Below are 22,548 nucleotides of genomic sequence, written 5' to 3'. Positions count from 1 at the left end.
AAACCGGAGCTTAGGAGAGCGAGGACTGAGTAACGCAGGCTAAAGTGGGAACACCACTAATCCGTCTAAAGCACGGAATGCAGAAGGTCTATAGGAAGCTTCAACTTCTTACCACTGAAAGAAACAAAAGGAGAGAGAGAGAGAGAGAGAGAGAGAGAGAGAGAGAGAGAGAGAGAGAGAGAGAGAGAGAGAGAGAGAGAGAGAGAGAGAGAAAAGGATGGACACAGGCTACCTCCGCTGGATGACTCAGGAAATCAATTTGTCTCCAGATGATTGCTTCCGAATGCAGGGATGGTATGGGCATTAGTCATCTCGACAGCGACCCCGTGTGAAGGCGTAGTAATGAGGTAGCTGCCCCACCCTCAACCGCCGGGTGGGAAAGTTCTGGTGAAACCCACGTAATGGTCTCGGATCGGCTCTTCCGTGAAAGAGATGCCGCACAGTGAAACTGAGGCTGGAGTGGCTCCAAACATGTGCTTCCTGTTGTGTCTCGTTGCTGCTAAGGAAGGGAGCGCTGGGATAAACAGAGCAGACGCTCGCTCACATCTGGCGAGGAAGGTCCCAGATGTGGGATATCACTGGCAGTAAGTCAGAACTGTTTGTCTCAGTCCAGCAGGGGCTGGCAGGGCTTGTATCACGGGAGGCATGGGGCCCCTGAGTGCCTGACCTGTCTTTAATCGAAGACAGGTGCTCTCCAGGCCTGGATACATCCCTAAGAGTGCTTGATTTGGGAGCAAAGGCATGGAGAGTGAGACCCTCACCCAGCTTATAACCCAGATGTGTAGATAAACCACACTCAGGAAGCACTAAGAACCAAACCTAGGAAAATTTCTGTGCTGATACCAAACAGGCATGAAACTGGAGTGCTTATGATCACAGGCTGAACCCTGTGTGATGGCGCACACCTTTAATCCCAGCACTCAGGAGGCAGAGGCAGATAGATCTCTGTGAGTTTTAGGCCAGCCTGGCAGTGTGTTCCAGGATAGCTGAAGCTACATAGCCAGACCCTGTCTCAAAACAAAACCAAAAAGAACCACTGGCCATGTCATGATACAGGCCTGTGACTACAACATTTGAGAGGCGAGATTGCATGTTCCAGGTTAGCCTGGTCTACGTAGGAGATTCTGCTCAAAATCAACAAAAACCAAATAAACAACAGTAAATACAAGAACTAATAATCTCTTTTCTCAAGTTCAAGTTTCTTAGGATTTGAGAAGGATGGCTTTTAGCCATATTTATTTTGTTGGTGGGACTTGCTGTTCAATTAGTCAACAAAATCACCTCAGATCCCAGGCTTCTGGGGGATATGAAAATGTCTATTCACCTCGCTAGAGACAGGGCCTGTAGACCAGAGTTGGTCAAGTCCAAACTGTGGGTATACGTTTATTTGCCTTGCTTGCAAGAGCACGAACTAGTCACACTTACATAATTACTCCCGGCAGCGGGGCATGGCGGGGGCAGGCAGGCAGGACTGGTGATTAGATCTCAGGGGGAGAGTCTTGTGGGGGGTCTTATGACCTTCCCTCTCCTCTTTCAAGAGGAAATCAAGACACAGCACAGCCTAGCTGTTGTTTATCTGCTTTGTTGCTAAGACAACAGGCTCTGTGAGGTCTCCCATGCACAGCTGCTCTGCTTCCCTATGTCAAGCTCAGAAGAAATGGTTGTTCCGTGGAAGCTCGGGGTCTCTGAAGTTAAAGGGGTTTGGCAGTTCAGCCGTCAAAACCTGACCGGAAAAAAGAAACTGTCAGCCCGCAGGGCGGTGAGGCAGGTGTGTGCCCCTGGCTGGCTTTGCTGCAGCGGTTCATCCATCCATTCATTCATGCAATTAATGGAGATTGAGTGTCTCCTTGGAGACAGGATGGGGGCGGACCTGAAGCCAGTACCTACCTGGAAGAGCTTATAGCCAGTCTAAAGCTCGAGAGGGTTAGGGCCGTGGGATCTCAGCAAGATACTGGTTAGCGAGTAGAGTGTTGAGGCTTGGAGCCCAGGGAAGATATCTCAGCCAGAGTGAAGACTACAGCGTTCAGAGAAAGGCGGCCATCACCATGGCCCAGGAATGCCGCAAGAAGTGGGGCAGACTTGTGTGGCCCATGTCACAGCAAAGAGCCACTTCCGTCTGCCAGATTGGGGTCCCTACCTCTTATTCATAGGTTAATCTCCTCCTCAGCCTCTTTCTCATCACTTTCTTCATTCCCGTGTTCCTTCTTTCTCTTTCCCATCAGTCATTTCCTTTGATAGCTTTCCCCACCTTGTTTACTGTAGTCTCACCCAACGGTCTCCCAGTAGTGACCAGGAAAACAGTAAGACAACAGTTGACTCTGACTGAAAGTTGAGAGGACAGAAAGGGGTTTGTCAAGAGAACATTTTTGATAGTCTCCTCTGTATTAATTCTCTCAAGCTGTATAAGGCCTTCCAGCCCCCACACCCCCTGCCTGGGTTTGCCACTGTGTGAGACACAACTGGTGTCTAAAAGGCAACCGTGGGAAAGGCTGATCTTCCTTTACCAAGCAAGCGTGTACTGACGTTTGCTTAGGCAGAGAGCACCTGGAGAGGGAATGCCTGTGGATCAGTACTCCGGGTTTTTAAGGTTTCAGCAGGTTTCTGGCTTTTGCCCAATGTAAGTGGAATTCCAACGTGTTTGCTAATGTATCACTGTAATGAATGATGAAATGGGAAACGTGTCCTCACACCATTCTCTCAAATACACTTGAAAAACACAACATGTCTGAGAAAGATCAATGATCTTAACACCCTGAAATGATCACAGCAAATTGGTTTTTGCTGCCTAACAACCAAGTTCTCTGGCTCTCAGCAACAAACGCTATAATCTTTCGGAGGCCCTCAGGCCTGCCGTGGCTCTGAGGCTGGGCTCTGCTGGGCTCTGCTGGGCTGGGGTCCAGGCTGTGGGGGAGGTTAGATGGTGCTGCATGTCTTCTCCTTTCCTCAGACTGGAAGCTCCTGGGAGATAGTTTTCCTCATGGAAGATCACAGGAATGTAAAAGGGCAAGCAGAAAACCGGATGTGTCTTCATAGCTTCCCCTGGACTAAGTAAATGTATTGTGAATTCCAGCACATTCCGTGGTCCCCATTGAGTCATCACACCCCACCCAGGGCCGCCTGCGAAGCGCATTCCCTGGCCCACTCTATTGAACCACCAGTTCCCACAGCAGCAAAGAATGGAGAACAGTCATCTAATCTACCACAGGTGCAGTACATCTGTCCAGTCTTTGTTATGTGGCTTGTACAAGGCTACATCATGACCTAAGAGTGAGTTTATGCTCGGTGTGGTTCACACCTGTGATCCCTCCCCTCCCGAAGAGGAGGAGGCTCGGGAACCAGGAGTTCAAGACCAGCCTCAGCTACAGTGACCCTGTCAAAGCAATAGTAGCAAGGGTTGGCCTTTTTAAAAAATAGAATCATACCCATTGTATTTTTCTATGTTTAACCTTAAGCATGTATGTATGTGCATGTGTGAGTGTGCATATATGCATGTGTGTATACAGTATACTCGTGAGTGTGCATATATGCATGTGTGTATATAGTATACTCGTGAGTGTGCATATATGCATGTGTGTATATAGTATACTCGTGAGTGTGCATATATGCATGTGTGTATATAGTATACTTGTGGCAATGAGAAGATGCTTTGGGAGTGTTTGTTCTCTCTTCTACCAGTGAGCTCTGGGGATTGAACTCATGTCTCAGAGCTTGACAGTAAGCACTGTCTCTGCCACCATCTCTGTGGTCCGACCTTCCCCAATCTTTCTCTCGTGTTCTCCTTCCTCATTCAGATTCTTTTCTTCATTCCCACCTGCCTTCTTCTTCCATTCCCTCTGTTCCTTCCTCTCTTTTCCCGGGGTTCCTTCTCCACCATCTTGAGTTTTCTATCCACCCTTTCCCTACTGTGTCCTATAAGGAATAGAGAAAGCAGACAAGCAGAGAAGCAAATCATTTTTAACATTCATTCTTCACATTTCAGAAACCCAGTAGAATAAAACAATATGATGCAGAAGCAAAAACTTCCCAGGACCTGGAATATAACAAAGAGCTAGAAGCATCGCTTTCTGGAGGTGCGCCATGTTGCCGTAAGTGGGTAATGACTTTACTAACACTAGAGTTCTTTCTTTCCTTCTTTCTCTCTCTCTTTCTTCCTTCCTTTCTCTTTCTTTCTTTCTCTCTCTCTCTCTCTCTCTCTTTCTTTCTTTCTTTCTTTCTTTCTTTTATATAAGTACACTGAAGCTGTCTTCAGAAACACCAGAAGAGGGCATCAGATCCCATTACAGATGGTTGTAAGCCACCATGTGGTTGCTGGGATTTGAACTCAGGACCTCTGGAAGAGCAGTCAGTGCTCTTAACCACTGAGCCATCTCTCCAGCCCCTGATTTCTTTAAAAAACACAGAAATATTATAAGAATGTGCGTTTCTTTTAATCCCAGGTGTAGGGATGTGAGGCTGTTTCCAGAACGTCCGCAGCAGCTGACCGTGATTTGTCTCGTGCTCTAGCAGAGGCATGGTTTTTCCAGCTGCAGATAATTTTTGTGACTGTGTGATGTTTGGATATCTGGGAATTTTTCAAAGGGTACATAAATGTGAGGGTCCTGAGAGACAAGGTGGGTGGTCATTGGTTGTTTAGGAAGGTTGGTTGAGGTTTGGCATAGTCAAAGATAAAACAAAAAGGAAGATATTAGATTCGGGGATCTCTTTCATCTAGTGTTAGGGGTTGAAATGGGAGTATGGTTACTTTTGTGTCACTTAAGAGAATGCCTGGTGGAAGCTACTCATATAAGATTTATTTGGGTTATGGTGTCAGAGGCTTGCAGTGGTCCACTATGGCAGGGAAGGCATGGCCATTCATGATGATAGAGGTGTGTGTCTGAGGTGTTCACATCATTTACAGATCAGGAAACAGACAGTGAGACTAGCACAAGGACCAGGTATAACCTTCAAAACCCTCTCTTAGTGACTGACTTCTGACAGCCAGGCCCCACCTTCTAAATAGTTGACAGTCAGCTTGGACTGACTGTCCAAGCTTTTCAAACATGTCCCTGTAGAGGAGAATTTCAGATTCAAAGATGCCAGAGTTATTTTGTATCTTTTTTCTCTACTACCTCAGCCTCTTTCTTCCTCAGTGTGGATCTAAGTGCTTCATAATTGCCTGGCTGTCTTGTCTCCCATATCACAATGAGGATCTCCAGGTTAGGAGTGACATTCATCGTGTCTACTGTTGTATGCTCAACCTGCCATGGAGTATCACATAGTGAGTGACTGAATACATGAACCAGACTCATGACTATGCCCTATTCACTTTCTGTGTAGGTGGACATACTGTTTCATATGTTCAGTAAATCAGTAAGTTCTTTACTTGATAGATGAAGACATTAATCATCAAATTACTAATTTAGCAGACACCGATATATATATATATATATATATATATATATATATATATATATATATATATATGTATGTATGTATAACTCTCCATGTATAAGTCTCTTCAGTCTTCCCTGATGATATCTTTGGACATCACCCATGTATAACAGCTTCCAGAAGAGAGTCATGGTTGGTAATGGACTGTCTGCTTTCATTTTGTAAAACTAACATAGAATTAATTCACTTGCAAAATGGGTGTTTGTAAAACTAACATAGAACTAATTCACTTGCAATATGGGTGTTTGTGAGGGTGATTTTATTCATAGACTCACATTTTATATTGCATAATTTTTAGATAGTACTGTCTTTTAGAATAGCTACACAAGGAACTAAATATATCATCCACGGAGTCAGCATTGCCTTTCAATGTTTTATCTATTATTAAGTTACTCTGATTTGCTTAGTCTAGGCTCTGTTATTTAGAATTGTGTTAATTATGTATGAACTTAAACAATGTTAACCCATGTATGGATTCAGACAGCCTCAAGAACTCGAGTGCTGGGCTGGAGAGATGGCTCAGTGGTTAAGACACACATCTTCTGGTGTGTCTGAAGACAGCTACAGTGTACTTATAGATAATAAATAAATAAATCTTTTAAAAAAATCAAAACTTCAGAATTCTAAAAAAAATAATGTCACTACATAGACCCTCAATCTGGTGTGATGCTGAGGTTCTCATTTTCCATTTTATTTCATTCTATAGATTAGAAGGTTGATGGTAGCTTTTCAAGGCATGTGACCCACCCATGGATCTTTATTCTGATCTGATATTAGATTTGGGAAGGCTGTAGAGCATGCCTATCTAACAAGTCTCCGCATGGAACAAGGTACTAGAGTGTAATAGAGAATCCTGGTCATTTCCGCATTGGTAACGGTGCCTGGTTTCCCACCCACCTTCAGTCTGACTCAAGTGTCTCCATTAGACATTTTATCATCCCTTAGTGGTCCAGACTCAACATCTCTTGCAGCTCTAAAATTTCAATTCTGGTGGGAGGGTAATTTGAGAGTTGTAAGTAAAATGGTTGTAGTGAGAAGCAATAGGAAGAAAGTCTGGTGTTGGTGCTTCTGCTTCGTCTGGAAAGTGTGTTGTCATCGTCTCTCTCTGTTGCTGTGATCAGACAATGTTACCAAAAGCATCACGAGGGAAAAGGATCTATCTCACGTACATTTTCACACCACAGCACAGTCCAGCATCAAAGGAAGTCAGGGCAGGAACTCGAGGCAGGAATGGAAGCAGATACCGTAGAGGGCTTGCTCTTCATGGCTTGTTCAACCCCCAGAATCACCTGCCCAGGAACGGCCCCGCCCACCGAGGACTGGATCTTCCTACATCAATCATTAATCAAGAAAATTGACTTGCTTACAATCAGATGGTGGCATTTTCTTAGCTGGCCCTAGATTGTGCTAACTTGACAAAAAAAAAAAACAGTCAGCACAAATACACACAGCCCTCTGGAAACTTTCTTAGGATTATAATGATAAAAGTTCCACATGACACTCATGAGTCCCTGGCCTGGCCTGGAAATGTTGAAAGAAACTCATGACGGTCCCTCTTCCAAGACCTGCTCTGGAGCTGGAACAAATAACAAAGGACTTCCCTCTAAAATAATAGTCATCAGGCATAAGGAGCCCCTGTTGGTTCTAAGTGCTCATTTAATGTTCACAACAGCCCTCAGTGGAATAGCTATTACCACCCTTCACGCTCTGCCACTAATTACCCAAGGAAATCCAGCTAGAGGGAGAATCAGCACTAGTGGCTGAGGTCAAGGCTCTGTGTAGACACCTGCTCTAGAGAACACCACTTCCAAGTCACTCCTTCAGCTGCCTAAGAACGAGATCGGGAGCTCTTGCATAAAGGGTTCTGACCCAGTCTACACATCACACTTTCTCACACCTGCCAGCCCTGCTGCCTATAAGCATGAGATCAAGTATCAAATATCTGTTGCTCCCTCCTAATCTTCCTCTGAGAAAAAGCTCAAAATGCCTGCCGAATAGTAAAATAATAAACAAACAATATAGCCAATGATACCCATGAATTAATACTTACATGTCTGGAAAATCTCCATTCCTCCCTAGGTATTCTAGCCTGCAGTGACCCATACCTTCTAGTTGCCCTGTACCATAATATAGGGGCTAACATACAGATCCAAAAGATTTAGGCAACACAACATACTTCATAAGGTGGGGTATACTGTCAAAGGCATGACCTGAGATAGTGATTCCAGTGCCAACTCTGATTTATTGACAGCCTCTGTGCCTGAGATGTGTTGTCTCCATTAACCTTCCCAAAAACCCTCAGAGGGAAATTATCTTCAGTCTCACTGCCTATGTGAGAAGGAAAATGTTCAAAAATAGAAAGGTCACTTGGCCAAGACCAGGTCATTTGGTAAGTGAGAAAACCTGGGTTTGAGCCCAGCAGTCAGCCTAGCTCTCACATAACCATATCTACTACTTTCCTGCTTCTCTTAGGACCCCTCCCTCCAGGCTGTGCCTCCAAACACGAGGAAAGAGGTACAGCTCTTGACGTTATAAAGAGAGGTCTAGTAAAGAAGATGGTGGGGGCTGGAGAGATGGCTCATCAATTAAGAGCACTGACTGCTCTTCCAGAGGTCCTGAGTTCAAATCCCAGCAATCACATGGTGGCTCACCTGTAATGAGATCTGATGCCCTCTTCTGGTGTGTCTGAAGACAGCTACAGTGTACTTATATGTAATAAATAAATAAATCTAGAAGAAGAAGGAAAAAGGAGGAGGAGGAAGAGGAGGAAGAGGAGATGGTGTTTGGTGGACTTTGAATTGTGAATCAATACCAACCTGAGTCCAGTGTGAGGACACTGTAAGTTGACAATAAATGTTTATTGAGTTGTAATATTTTGTTTACTTGTGTGTGTATATACTGTAGTATGTGTATGTATGTGTTATGTGTATAATTGTGTGTGTGTGTGTACATGTGTATATGCATGCATGCCTATGTGTGTAAATTAAGGGTATTAATTTAGCTGGGTTTCTTTGGGTGGATCATAACGTTGGAAGGTGTGACATGAGCAAAGCTTTGCCAAGAACAAGCTTCAGTGAGCCTCGGAGAAATAGAAAAAACTCAGCCCGTCAACAACAGAGCATCCAGTCAGTCAGCCACCAGATGTGTTTTGAGCCCCTGCAGTCTGTGAGGCATTGTTGGAGGCCGAGGATAGGCAGATGAGCAAGGCACTGCTTTCAAGCACTCCACAGTCCTAATTCGAGTCTGAGATACACATGGGGACACAGGTGTGTGCCACACCAGCTCATCGATGACCTAAGAAGAGTGGGCTGGGAATGCTGGCAGATGTCCACTCAAGAGGATGAGGCAGGAGGACTGAGAACTCAAGACCAGCTTAAACTGCACAGTAAAACCTGAGGAGAGAGAGGTGGCGCTTAGTGCTCTTGCAGAGGACCCTGATTTAGTTCCCAGCACATGCATATCAGGTGGCTTCCATATTAATGCCTCCATGGGAACCTGCATACATGGGGTGCACACGTAACCATCCAGGCGCACACACATGCACATAAATAAAACTAATAACTTAATAAATAAGAAGGAAGGAAAGAAGGAAGGAAGGAAGGAAGGAAGGAAGGAAGGAAGGAAGGAAGGAAGGAAGGAAGGAAGGAAGGAAGGACCCAGTCAGGAAGCCACTGTACTAGCCTGGGTAAAAGTAAATGGTGCTTTGGACTAAGGTGGGCGCAATAATTGTTAGGAGACATTTCTTTCTGGGCCATGGGTGAGAGAAAGTCCATGGTGAAAGGCAATTTGAGTTCCCAGGTTTTTAGCCAACTCTACTTGGAAAAACAGAGAGAACGTCTTACCTTTTCTTCCGGAGTGGGGGTAGGGGAAGATCAGAACCGAGGGCAATTGTTATTGAAGTTGGGAAAAGTAACTCACTTTATGAATTGGGCGATGGCCTCTTTGGCAAGCCGAGATGAGGACTGATCCCCGAGGCATCTGTAAAGGAGCCAGTGAAAGCTGCTGAGAAGGAATCCAGCTACTGACCGGAAGCTGACGGAGACCCTGACGGAGCCTGTTTAAGCAGCATAGTGGGCATAGAGCCTGTTCATGTGGAGTCAAGTGAGAAAAGGAAAAGATGACAAGAGCAGGCAGCCCCATGTGAAGTAAAGAAATGGAACTGGCTTGCAGCTAGAACACCAGCACTTTGAAGGCTGAGGCAGGAAGGTTCTGGAAGAGAGAGGGATGCAGAGGGAAGACAACCTTAACATCATGTCATACGAGCAGGCAATGGAGAGGAGCCTACGGAGGCAGAGATAACCATGCACCAGAGAGGAGGGAAGCTTACAGAATGATGCCGTCGAGGGGTCATGGGACTAGCACACATGTGACCCGGCTAGCACACATGTGACCTGGCTAGGCTAGGCGAGCTAAAGGGGGAGGCTGAAGATGAATGTTGCTGGACAAGTGGACCTTCCCTTCTGGCTGCTGTTTGTCTAGTTTCAATTGAGTGGGGTCCTAGTGGTTTTCTTCTACATATAAATGCTCATTGCTGTTCTTTCTTCCTTCCTTTCTTCCTTCCTTCCTTCCTTCCTTCCTTCCTTCCTTCCTTCCTTCCTTCCTTTCTTTCTTTCTTTCTTTCTTTCTTTCTTTCTTTCCTTCCTTCCTTCCTTCCTTCCTTCCTTCCTTCCTTCTTTCTTTCTTTCTTTCTTTCTTTCTTTCTTTCTTTCTTTCTTTCTTTCTTTCTTTTCCTTTAACATCTGTGGAATAGGAGGAAATCTTTAAAATCCGTGGAGTGTTAGTTGTTAGTATTCTCCCCCAGGGCTAAGTACTGTGGAGAAAACTTCCCATCTCAGAACACCCCAGTCAGTGAGTGATAGGACATCTATCACCAGTGTAAAACACAGGGCCTGGACTCTCTGCTCACCTGTTAGAGGGGCAGGGGAAGGGATGCCAACACGTCCATTGACATGCTCTGGGCCAGAGAGGGCACTGTGAAGGACAGACATCCAGCCTGGGCCTGTGTTGGACCCGGTGCGGGAGAGGATGGAAGGGAGGCTGGCCCAGTAACACAAACTGCTGCAGAGCTCTTCCTTTCAATGGCAGGTCTTCCTCCCAGGGACAGGTGACAGCAGATCAAAGCCACACCTGACTCACACCTGAGGCCCCAGACAGGCCCCAGAGACTTGCTTTTCCTCCCATCAATCAGGCGAGGGCTCCACATCCTATTTGGTTTAAAAATAAAAACAAAACAAACGAACAAACAAGTAAAACTCCCAGAAGTCCGAATGCCTGTGGGCAGGCCTGTGTCATGGCATAGCACACGTTGGAGGATGGTTTTGTGCACTGCCTATTCAGAAGCTGATTTCTGTGCCCAGAGATCTGGGTGCAGTCCAGAATTGGCATTGGCAAGCATCTCCTGTCTCAGTAAAAATTGTTCTCCTTTACCTCTGGTTGGTTAATAAAGAGCTGACCAGCCAATAGCTGGGCAGAAGAGTTAAGGCAGGACTTTACTCTCAGTGAGGGATCCCACGAGGAGAGAGGATGGAGGAAAGTTGCCAAGGGGACACAGGTGGAGCAGGAGCAGCTATGGGGAGACTAAGATGGCGGGTAAGGGGGTTCACAGCTGGGAAGGAGCCAGCATAGTCGGGTTACAATAGATGAGCATCTGCCCAGATACAGTGCTTGAAGCTTATTAATAAATATAAAGGTCTCTGTGTCATTATTCAGGAACAAGGGAGGCATAGAAAAGCCCCAAATAGTACTTCTACAGCTCCTTTGATCCGTGTGCAGTCTGGCTTCACCTTCTTCTCCTCAGGGGATAGAGATGGGCCCCTTTCTCTGTTGCTACAGGGTCAACTTGGGAGGTTACTTCTGTTTATTCCTCAAAATATAAAAAATATTTGAGGGTTGGAGATGTATCTGGTTGGTAGAGGGCTTCCTGACACATAAGAAGCCCCAAGATCAGTCCCCAGGCCTGTGTAAACCAGATATGCTGGGGCGCACTGAAATCCCAGCACCCAGTATGTAGAGGCAGAAAGACTACAAGTCCAAGGCCAACCTCAGTTGCAGAGCAAGTCAGAGGCCAACCTGGGCTAAATGAGACCCTGTCTCAAAAGCAAAATAAAAGTAGTACTGTTAGCATTCAGATCACTAACAAGAACTGGTCCACAATTAGGGATAGATGCAGACAGAGCCCTTTTTTCTGGGGTACAGATTCACAAACATCCATTAATAAAGTAACACTAGTTCTTAAATTTTGGTTTGGTTTCAGACACAAGGACAAGGGAGTGAGGTGTATATTGTACATGTCAAAGCAGACCTGGCCTCCAGGTTTTCCCAGCATCCCCCAGTCCCTACCTGGTATATCCTGCCCTAACCCTGAACTCTCCAGCCCAGAGGCTGGGCTGTCCTTTCCCCAAGACTCTTCCTATATAATCCAGACAATCTGTGCTCTCTCTCTCTCTCCTTCCCCCTCCCTCTCCCTCCCCCTCTCCTCATCTCTCTCTGCTAGGGTGCCTTTTCTCTCTCTTCTCTCTTTCTCCCCCCCCCGCCCCCTCTTTGGCCTTGGTCTTTGGGTTCAGTGAACTCTGAACTCAGCAAACAGCTTCCCAATCAACCTGCATTTAATATATCCTAATCTGGTTTGAACTGGCTCATTACACTGGCAGAGAAATAACCTATCAATTCCCACTTGGATGAAATTTTGTGCCAAACTCTATCCTAGGCACTCTACAAGTATTAGTTCTTGCCATCTGAGCAATAATCTCAGAACTAAGTCCATTGAGAGACTAGGAGTTAGGGTCCTTTGTAGGCAGACAGGCAGGGTGTCGGTATCAGGATCTCCAAAACCCGCAGCATCACATAGGTGGGACCCAAAGACCTATTGCCAAGGCAACAGCCACCATATTCCCAGAATCCACTTGGCTCACCTCCCACCTTTACCTGTGTTAGGTCATCACCCATGTATAAAGAAAGCCCCCCCCCAATCTCTCTCTCTCTCTCTCTTCCCCTCTTCTCTTTCCGCTGCCATCTTGCCTCTTTCTCTCCCAATAAACCTCTTACTCGTGGAACTGCTTTGGCCTGGTGTCCTATGTTTAGACTTGAGCCACTATTCTAACATATCACAGGGAGAGGTGCCTCCATGGGGTAGGTAATAAAGGTTTTGAACTTCCAAGATGGCTGTCTTCTTCCTCACCCTCTGAGCTGAGACAAAAGCCTGGTAGCTTAAAACAAAGGCCTTGTAGGCTTTTGTCTCCCACCATCAGGCTAACCAAATTCAAGGCCAGATCCCAACAAGCTACCAACCGTTGTGGGCCCATCAACCATCCAATCTGTCTTCAAGCTAACCAGATCTGAGTTAGGGGAGGAAAGCTCTTCAGAGTGCTTCCCCCTCCCCCCTCCCCAGGCCTTGAGAAGAAACTGGATATATGGGCTTTCGAAGTCCCCACTCTCCTTCTCTGTGTGCCCGCTGGTGGGCTGCGTTTCCTTGCGGGAATAAGCACCCTTCTTTAGCTGCTGATTTTTTCTGAGGTGTTTAAGATCTCTCGGGCGCTTATGTTTTTTTGTTTTGTTTTGTTCTGTTTTCCCCTGCCTTTTAGATCCTTAATTGGCAGAGAAAACAAACCCTATCAAGACCCTTAGGCTCTGTCGCCTAGGTGACAATCTTTATCTGACTGAAGAAGGAGGAATCTGGGAGGTGCAGATAAGCTAATTGTCCCAAGGACAGAGAACTCAAAAGCCTGGAAGTATCAGTTAAGTGCAAACCATTTTCCTCAATAACTCCTGTTGCTAACTAGTATAGCTCCCCTTTCTTTGTTATTCTGCCGGCATCTCAGCAGCCCTAAAATAAAACTGGTTTTGGGAGACCCGTGACTCATCGAGGGAGGAGGGACTTTAGCACCTGCCCAGCCAGCAGCAGCTTTAAAGATTATTTGGAGAGCCCGCGGGGCATTGAGTAAGCACTTCAATCCTGTAGAGTCCTGACCTCATCCCAAGCTCCCCACGTCGGCTTCCCAGGCTCCTCTTGACTTCACTCACTGTTCTGGCTTCCAGTGCTGACCCTTTGGAGGGTGTATGCTAATTTTCTTAGGCTCTGAAGCTGTGTGCGCCCACCCCTCCCCCAGCTGAACTCAAACTGGCAGGAGATCGCTCCCAGGAAAGATGCAAGAAATAAGTTGAGGTGAAGGAGAGAGGGTGAGAGAGTTTGGAAATGATGCCCCGTGGATGGAATTCTGCTCTTGCCTCTCTGGCACACTCTGGCCTTTTCCATAGGCTTCTCTAAGCGCCCTGAGCTACTCAGGACACCTTCACTATAAGAGCAGATGCCGCCAGCTGCTTTCCACTTGGCTCAACCCATTTATAGTTCAGACCTTGGCTTCCACCGCAAAGCAGGAGGTATCCTGGGAGAACAAAGAGGCTTCTTAAATGATCTTCAAAACTACCTGTCCTAGGGTTAAGACACTAACATTCTTCACACCTGGGGGAGGGGGAGAGTCATGTGCACCTCCCTAAGGCTCTGTTCACTTAGGAGACACCGGGCTGGAACTTAAGTAACTGGACGTTAGTGCTGAGAGTCCCAGATACTTTGCAGCTCTCAGAAGAGCTGGGTAAGACAGGTAGATAGGATCCTAGCCAGTGCATGGCTATTTTTCCAGAACTCAAACCTGAACACAGAACATAGCTATTTACTCTTAGGGGGCTCATACGGGGAAAATAACTGTAATTGTCCACCCAGTGGAAATAAAAATCAATAGCTTTTCTAAATGTGAAAAAAAAAAGGAAGAAAGAAAACAAAGCATGCTATCTTCTGTTAACACAAACATGTTGTGTTGCACACAGGAAATGCGTATTAAGATGTGGCATCTATTTTTAAAACCAGTTCTGAATCCTGGCATTTCTATCAAGAAGCCAATGCACTCTTCATTTTGTAAGAGGTAAGGAGTTAAGGTGACACTTTGTTGCCTTTGCTTATTGTAGTCATTTTTTTTAATTCCAAAATTGTTACATTTTCTGAGTTGGACAAGCCCTCCGGCCCTTTGGGCTTTATAAATATGACAGCTTTTGGAATCAGCCAGAGAGGAAAGGTCCAGGATTGCTAGCGGATCTAAACTCTAAAAAACCAGGCTAGCAGCAAAGCACTTTCACTTCCTGCCTTCCGCAGCCTCTCCCTTTTCCCTTGAATGCACAGCAGGGCTCACTACAAACTCTTCCTTCAAATGTTAATGATCAGTGCACAAAAGCAAAACAGGATCAAACTGGTTTGTGGTACTTGGCAGCAGCTGGGAATTGACCCCTCCCCACTTCTTCCGGGAGTTTCCCAGACTCCCCTTCCTCTGTCTTCCTCCGCCGTCTTCCAGGAGTGCCTCCCCTTCCCCCCCACACCCCCCCAGGTCTCCCTGCAGTCACTCTGCAACCTGGTGCCTTGACTTTCACACAAATCCAGACACTCCTGGGGATATTGCCAGGTCTCTGTAGTCACTGCGGGGATTCCAGTTAAAACCCAGTTGATCCCACCTCTTAGTCCCAGTGGGAATACCTGTGGGTCCTCAGAATTCTCACAACAGATGGGTGGTATAGAGGTGTCAAACTAGTGACAAAATTAGCCTTCATAACCATAAAACTAGTAAGTGATAGAAGAAAGATTTAACCCAGAACTGTGGAACCTTGTGTCCAGGTCCTGACTCCTTTCCACATGGTCCCTTCTGGAGTGTGGAGAAAGGCAGCATTTCTGATTCCAAGAGGCAGGGGAGGTGGGTCGGAAAGAGCCTATCTCAGATCTCACCCTGAGGGCTAGTGTGTGCGTGTGCGTGTGCGTGTGCGTGTGTGTGTGTGTGGCGTGTGTGTATGATGTTGAAGAGGTCAGCTCAGCCGTTAGAAAATTTCACCGGACCACTCACCCCCCCTACCCCCTTCCTGGAAGAGGCAGGTCAGAGAGCAGCACAAAGGCAAGAAGGGAGAGGCTAAGTAAGCCCCTATTTACCTCATTCCCTAAAGACCAGTCTAAAGGACGCACTATTCCACCAATCCTCCCTCTCTCTCTCTCTCTCTCTCTCTCTCTCTCTCTCTCTCTCTCTCTCTCTCTCTCTCTCTCTCTCTCTCTCTCTCTCTCTCTCTCTCTCTCTCTCTCCTCTCTCCTCTCTTTTTGGTTTTTCGAGACAAGGTTTCTCTGTATAACCCTGGCTGTCCTGGAACTCACTTTGTAGACCAGGCTGGCCTCAAACTCAGAAATCCGCCTGCTTCTGCCTCCCAAGTGCTACATGCACCACCACGCCCGGCTTCCTCCTCTCTCTCTTGTTCTATTGTTCTCTTCCCTGCTTGTTCCCTGTCCCCTCACGCTTCCCCTCTCCCCTGCCCCCCCCCCCACCCTGTGTGCTCATGGCCAGCCTGTACTTTTCTCCTCTCTCTGCCTTTCTCTGCTTCTATTACCCTCTTAACACCCCTCCCCATGCCCTGAATAAACTCTATTCTATACTATACCTTCCTGTGGCTGGTCCCTCAGGGGGAAGGGATGCCTTGGCCCACTGAGACATCCTCTTCCTCCATACCTCACCGCCCCTCCATAGAACATATTCCCTATCTCTTCATCTTTTTATAAACATACCAAGCACAGCATCAACTGAGCTACATCCCTAGCGCCCCCCCCCTTTTTAATTTAAAACAGGATTACATGATGGAGGTCTGGCTGGCCTGGAACTTACAGTGATCCTGCCTCTGCCTCCCAGATACAGAGGTTACAGGCATGTCCTACCATGTCTAGGTCCTTAAGGTTAGCTTTAGTATGACCTTTTGCTATGGCTAGTAAAAGCAATAATGCCAGCGTCTTGCATTTTGGTAGTGTTCTCTCGTGGTTTCCAAAGAAGTTTTGAGCCATTATCGCTACTCCTGAACATGTTAGAAAGCATGGTGTTAGTGTCACCACATCAGTGAAAGAGCAAGACAGAGACAAGGGATGACCCAGGGTGGGAGAGGGGTTGTTGAGTCAACAGTATTCAGGATCTGTTCCCTGGGGTGTGGCTGATAAGCTGTAGGACTGAAGGATGGCTGTCTCCACTCTAGCTCCATACCATGCACCATAGGGAGTTAACTACACATCCATATGTCACTACTGCAAACACTACCACATTGTGATCTTAGTTTATCTCTTTAGAAAAAGATTTCCAGCCAGTGGGCTTCATGCCTGTAATGACAGCACTCCAAAGGATTCAGGACAATCACTCAGCTGTGTGTCAAGCTCTAGGTCACTCTGGCTAAGAAACAAAACAAATACTGTTGACCGTATGAGAGAAACACCACTCCTAACCACTGTTTATAGTCTTATAGGTGAATCCACTGTTTCTTAAGGACCACACACACAAGAGAAGGCAACATTTCTCCTATCTATGAGAATTTGAGAAAGGGGTAGTCAAGAACCATTGTAGAAGCGGTTGTATCTCTGGTTACTGCCAGGGCTGTAAACAGGGAAATTGCATGCTAAGTAAATATTCTGATATATATATTTAAAAAAAACCCTTTTCCTCTCCACTTACGCTAAGAGGCTGTTATGAATAATTTTATAAGAAACAACAGGGTTTTTCTGAAATGAAGTGGGTGGTGTCTCCCCTGAGTTATGCCATGTGAACCTGACTTAGCACTTCTAGCTCCTAGTACAGGAGCAAAGTCCATCCTTGGTCTCACCCTGCCTTCTCTCAGTGAGCCAGGCTCGGCCCTCACTGCCTGCTGAATGCTCACAGAAGGGTGTGCAGAAAAGGGGCGGGCTGTAATAGGAGGTTGAACAGTCAGAGAACCTAGCAGTGGGCCTCAACAGTTCCAGTCTGACACTGGAGGTCGGGAGGGAAGGTCACTGGCATGGAGTTCCTGGTAAAAGACTGAAGAGGCTGGAGTCAGAGGTCAGTGGAAGACGGCAGCCACAGAAAAGAGGCACTTGCTTTGAAAGCACGGAAGGCAGGGCTGCACACTGTTCCTGCTCTTTATCCTGCTTGTTTATGTGCAGCTGCATAGGAGTTTCTGCCTACATCTCTCCCAGTCACTGTACTCTGTAGAAACAAACCACCCACAACACATAGGAGCACATCCAATCCTAGACACCTCTCAGTATGGTCAAGTTAGTAATGAAGGTCAGCTATCACCTCCACCCCGCCCCCACCCCCTCCACTCAAGGACTGCCTAAATGAACAGCTGAGCTCAGCAGATCCTCCACTGCCGACTTTACGGTCATCAGGTGGTGTCATGACTGCTCAACATGCCATGCACTTATTTCAATCAATAATCACTGGTCCAGATGTTGCCAGCTGGATACATGAGGTCAGTTCCGGTTCTGTTCTGCATGGCATGCTCATTTTTTAGGAGGCTGGGATTTCCATTGCAGCTGCGTCTCCCACGATGTCATGCCTGACTCTGTTACCACGTGTCTCCTGTCAAAAGTCCCGGCCCAAGCTTGAAACTCTCCCTAAACTGTCTTCTTTAAAAAATATTTCTAAGAGGATTGGTGAGATGGCTCAGCAGGTGAAGGCACTTGCTTCCAAGCTTGACCATCTTAGTTCTATCTCTGGGACCCACATGGTAGAAGGAAAGAACCAACTCCCCAACATTTGACTTTGATCTCTAATGCCTGCCATGGCATATTCAGCACCATACATGCACACACCAATACATGTATGTGAACACACGCAATAAGTCTAAGAAAAATTAAAATGTACATTCTGCTTGGTTTGCATGGCAGGAAAAAAAAATCTAACTAAGAAAGCTAGGGCTGGAGAGATGGCTCAGCAGTTAAGTGCTCTTACAGAGGACCAACATGGTGGCTCACAATGTCTGTAACTCCAGTTCCAGGGGATTCAATGTCCTCTTCTGACCTCTGTGGGTACAGGGCAAGCATGTGGTCCATATACATACATGCAGGAAAAACATGCATACACATTAAATAAAATAAATACAATTTTGTTTTGTTGTTTTTGTTTGTTTGTTTGTTTGTTTTCTGAGACAGGGTTTCTCTGTGTAGCCCTGGCTGTCCTGGAACTCACTCTGTAGACCAGGCTGTCCTCGAACTCAGAAATCCACCTGCCTCTGCCTCCCAAGCGCTGGGATTAAAGGCGTGCACCACCACTGCCCGGCATAATTTTTTTAAAATAATAAACTCCATAGATCATAATCTAGACAATACTTGGCTTGGGCACTAATGCCTAAAATCTATCCTAGGAGATTTCTAGCTAATGGTTCCTGGCTAGCCCCTGTCTCGAATTCTCATAGGAGTCCGTTTTAGGCATTAGTGGCCAACTAGGGAGGTTATTTCTTTGGGTGCTGATGTTATTATCAGTTTTGTCTATGGCTGTCGTCCAGACCTCTCGGCCCCACTGTGTACAATCTGAGAGATGTGAAGTGAGGAAGGGAGCCTTCAGCTTCTAAGTACCCCTCCAGCTCAGATGATCTGTAAGTCTAAGAAAGCCAACACCCAGGGGGATGCCTGAGAGTGTCCGAAGGAAAGGTGCTCAAGCAGGATGTAGCAAGTACTGAGGAATGGCAGGAGGCATACTTGACCTGGAAACGGGCAGGCAAAGAAATAATAGAAGACCAAGCCAGATACTGTGTGTGTGTAAATCAGGGATGGGATAGATAGCAGGAGTATACCTGGGAAAATTTTGTGTTTTACAAAGGGAAGTGGGACACTTTCATTCTATAAGGAAGTGGACTGTTTCAGCGGCCATTTCGACAGATTTACTCTAACTGCTATGCAGTGGGAAGACTGCGGGGCAGGGGGTGGGATAGTAGAAGGTGATGGATGAAAGGACGGAGTCCACTCACGGGCTATTGAGGCTATTGTAATAATATATGCAGAAGGTAGCCAGCACTAGAGCCAGGGTGGGATTTGGGATATGACATCAAGTGGAATTGCTGACAGATCAGATGTGGAACATAAGTAGTCAGGAGCAAAGCAAGTCTTTTTTTTTTCCCTTAATCTGAAGAACTGGAGGGAAAGAGGTATGGCCTGAAGTGATGAGGAGAGTGTACAAAGAAAGGTGAGGTGCTAGGCGAATACATCAATACTCTAGTGTGAGACTTACCCAAAGGAAATGCTAGGTGAATATTTTATTTTATTTTAATTTTTTTAATGTATGTGTGCTCTGTCTGCATGTACACCTGCATGCCCGAAGAGGGCATCAGCTCCTTTTATAGATGATCATGAGTCACCATGTGGTTGCTGGCAATTGAACTCAGGATCTGTGGAAGAGCAGTCAGTGCTCTTAGTCAGAGAGCCATCTCCCCAGTCTCTGGATGAATATGTTCTGTCTGTCCTGGAGAAATCTAGGGTAGAAAAAGTTGTGGAGTTGCTAATATATACAGTACTTCAAACCACAGGAGTGGATCAATCAACCAATGAACAAATACACATTTTGGAAAGAAACTCAAAAGATTAACCCAGAGTGTAGAGAGGCCAGCAGTGTGGTACCACCATCAGAGGATCAACTGCCAATGAGGAGACTCAAGGGCAGGTGGGACCTGGGGAGGTCAACTGTATCATTTCTAAAGTTGGGTATTAGGAGCCTGGAAAGTGACTAAAGGATTTATCATGTAAAAGAAGTTTATTGCTAGCCTTATCGAGCATGTCTGCTCAATGGATGGGTGAATGAATCGAGCAGCTTTTCTTCCAGCTATAGCTGGCCAGGGACTTCACTGTTCCAGGAAGAGTCACTTGTTTTTAACAAAATAAATGAATAATGCAGAATTCTGTTTCTTTTTTTTAAAAGACTTATTTATTTATTATATGTAAGTACATTGTAGCTGTCTTCAGACACTCCAGAAGAGGGAGTCAGATCTCGTTATGGATGGTTGTGAGCCACTATGTGGTTGCTGGGATTTGAACTCTGAACCTTTGGAAGAGCAGTCGGGTGCTCTTACCCACTGAGCCATCTCCGCCAGCCCAGAACTCTGTTTCTTTTCTTGCCTCTTCTCCCACAGTCTAAATGTCCTCTTCAAATTACAGTGAGTGGAAAAACACAGGAAGCCCCCTGTCTCTGGCACCCAGGCACTCAGGTGTCAGCTATTCCTGAGTGTTTCACAGATTCATGCAATAGATACCCCAAGGCTGTTCAGGCAAATGAATCATCAGATTAAAAAGAAAAAAAAAGCTGCAAGATTTGAGAAAAACACCTGCAAAACTGTCGTCTATGAATATACTTCATTTGTTCATTTTGACTGCTCGGGAGACAGTGGCAGGTGGATCTCTGTGAGTTCAAGGTCAGCCTGGTCTCTAGAGTTTCAGGACAGCTAACATTACACAGAGAACCTTGTCTCAAAACTCCCCTCCCCCCTCCAATCACATTAACTAATTAATTACTGTGGTGGTGCTGGGGTTGAAATTCAGAGCTTTGAGTATGCCTGGCAAGCTCTTTACCCCTGAAATACATCCCCAGACCAATAAACCACCATCTTGAAATTATTAACGGATAGCATTGTTCACTAGAACCATTTCTTGGAAATTTTGGTGATTCAAACTCAGTTCCTATGACGTGAGTGTCTGTGGAGCTTGGAAGCGTCTGGAGGCTTACACATGGTTCTCTGAAGAGAAGGATTTCTCACTGAAGGCAATCACCAAACAGCGGCTCTCTCTTCTGTGCCAGGCGAGGTCGGTGCTACTTCATGGGCATCCTCAAATGCACTCTACAAGAAAGGAGCCACTATCATGGCCAGATAACATGGTGGTAATTACACTGTATGAGGTAGGAAAGACTGGAGGATCATCAGAGATGAACTGGTGTCTCTCTTCAGGAGTAGGCTGGCCCTTTTCAGAATGGGATTCTGTTGAGTAGGCTCAGCATCATCCAAACTGAGGTGTTTTAGGGCAGGAAGGGCAGAGACAGCAGCATACACCAGGGCAGTTAACAGACGACCCAGGGCGTGGGCCTTCTTGAACAAAGAGGTTAGTTTCCATGTTCTATCCCAGGATCAGTGAATCAACCCTCCAGAGAGGAACTTGGACCCTACCATAGAAAAAACACCCCAGAGGACCTCACTGCTGCACAGTGGTCCCTTGAGTCATCACTGGCTACTTTAGAATTGTCCAGGATCATGTATGTAGGTACACACACACTACATAAATACATAAACACATGTAAAAAGAACACATTAAAATACTAACTTATGGCCCCACTCTCTCCTAGTTCTTCCCTTCCTGGTAACAGCATTTCTTTGTATAGATCTGGCTGTCCTGGAACTCTCTCCAAAGACCTGGCTGGTCTCAAACTCAGAATTCCAACAGCCTCTGCCTCCCAAGTTCTGGGACTAAAGGTGTGTGCCACCACCGCCTGGCCGCTTTCACCTATTGATTGACATAAGGAATGTTTAGGTTAGATTACACTCTGTGCTTTTAGAAGTCAATTTTCTGAAGGGAGGGTCCTGGAGCCACACCCTGAAAGCTGTGGTACAGGCGGTGGGGCAGGTACTCCTGAGAGAAAGGAAAGATTTTTGTTCTACTTCATATCAGAACCTCGTTTTATCCCTAGGTGTCTTTAAATAGACAAAATGCTAATCCCATTTCCATAAGTGAGAAATCAAAACATAGTGTGAATAGTTTATCCAAGGTTATAGAGGCACAGAAGGAGAGAAGCCAGACCACACCCAAGGCTACACAAAGGAAAAAGCTAAGTTCCATTCACATTCCCAAAGAACTTCTTTGAGACACAGCCACGGGAGACCCCTCCAGAGATGTTCCATTAAAGAGAATTGTCTCAACCCTTGGGCTGCTTTTTCTGACCACTCTTGAGTGTGTGTCCGTGTCCATTACCTGTCCATTTCTGTTATCTAGAAAGGAAGCATTCTATTTTCATGGCCTATTCAGGACCATTTGCTTCTCTTCCTTTGATTTCTGGCTGTGTGTGATCCCGTTGGGGCAGAATGAACAGGCAGAAGACTAACCATCCATCAGGCATGTTGAGGTGTGACCCAGATCTTGCATCAGATGGAAGCTGCATTCTACACACTTATGGGACATGGCGGTGACCACTTGGCTCAAGGCTGCGCAGATATTAATAACTATCAACAGTGACTGCCTGACCCTTCCCTCTGGAGTGGAACCCCTCTGCAACATGCCAGGTGGATGTCCTCAAACCTGAGAGAAATGGCTAACTCCGGTCTCTCTTCTAA

At 46.2% G+C, this 22,548-nt stretch overlaps 1 long non-coding RNA gene across 1 annotated transcript; it reads left to right on the top strand.

The window, feature by feature from the left end:
• The first annotated feature begins 200 nt into the window (after positions 1 to 200).
• Positions 201 to 4,150, top strand: Gm32640. Its single transcript, XR_382764.3, has 3 exons — positions 201 to 584; positions 3,071 to 3,205; positions 3,980 to 4,150. It is a non-coding gene; the product is annotated as a predicted gene, 32640 (long non-coding RNA).
• The last annotated feature ends 18,398 nt before the right edge of the window (positions 4,151 to 22,548 follow it).

The sequence above is a fragment of the Mus musculus genome, chromosome 13, assembly GCF_000001635.26.
Source record: "Mus musculus strain C57BL/6J chromosome 13, GRCm38.p6 C57BL/6J".
NCBI classification, from domain to species: Eukaryota; Metazoa; Chordata; class Mammalia; order Rodentia; family Muridae; genus Mus; species Mus musculus.
This window is presented reverse-complemented; position numbering and strand designations above follow the sequence as displayed.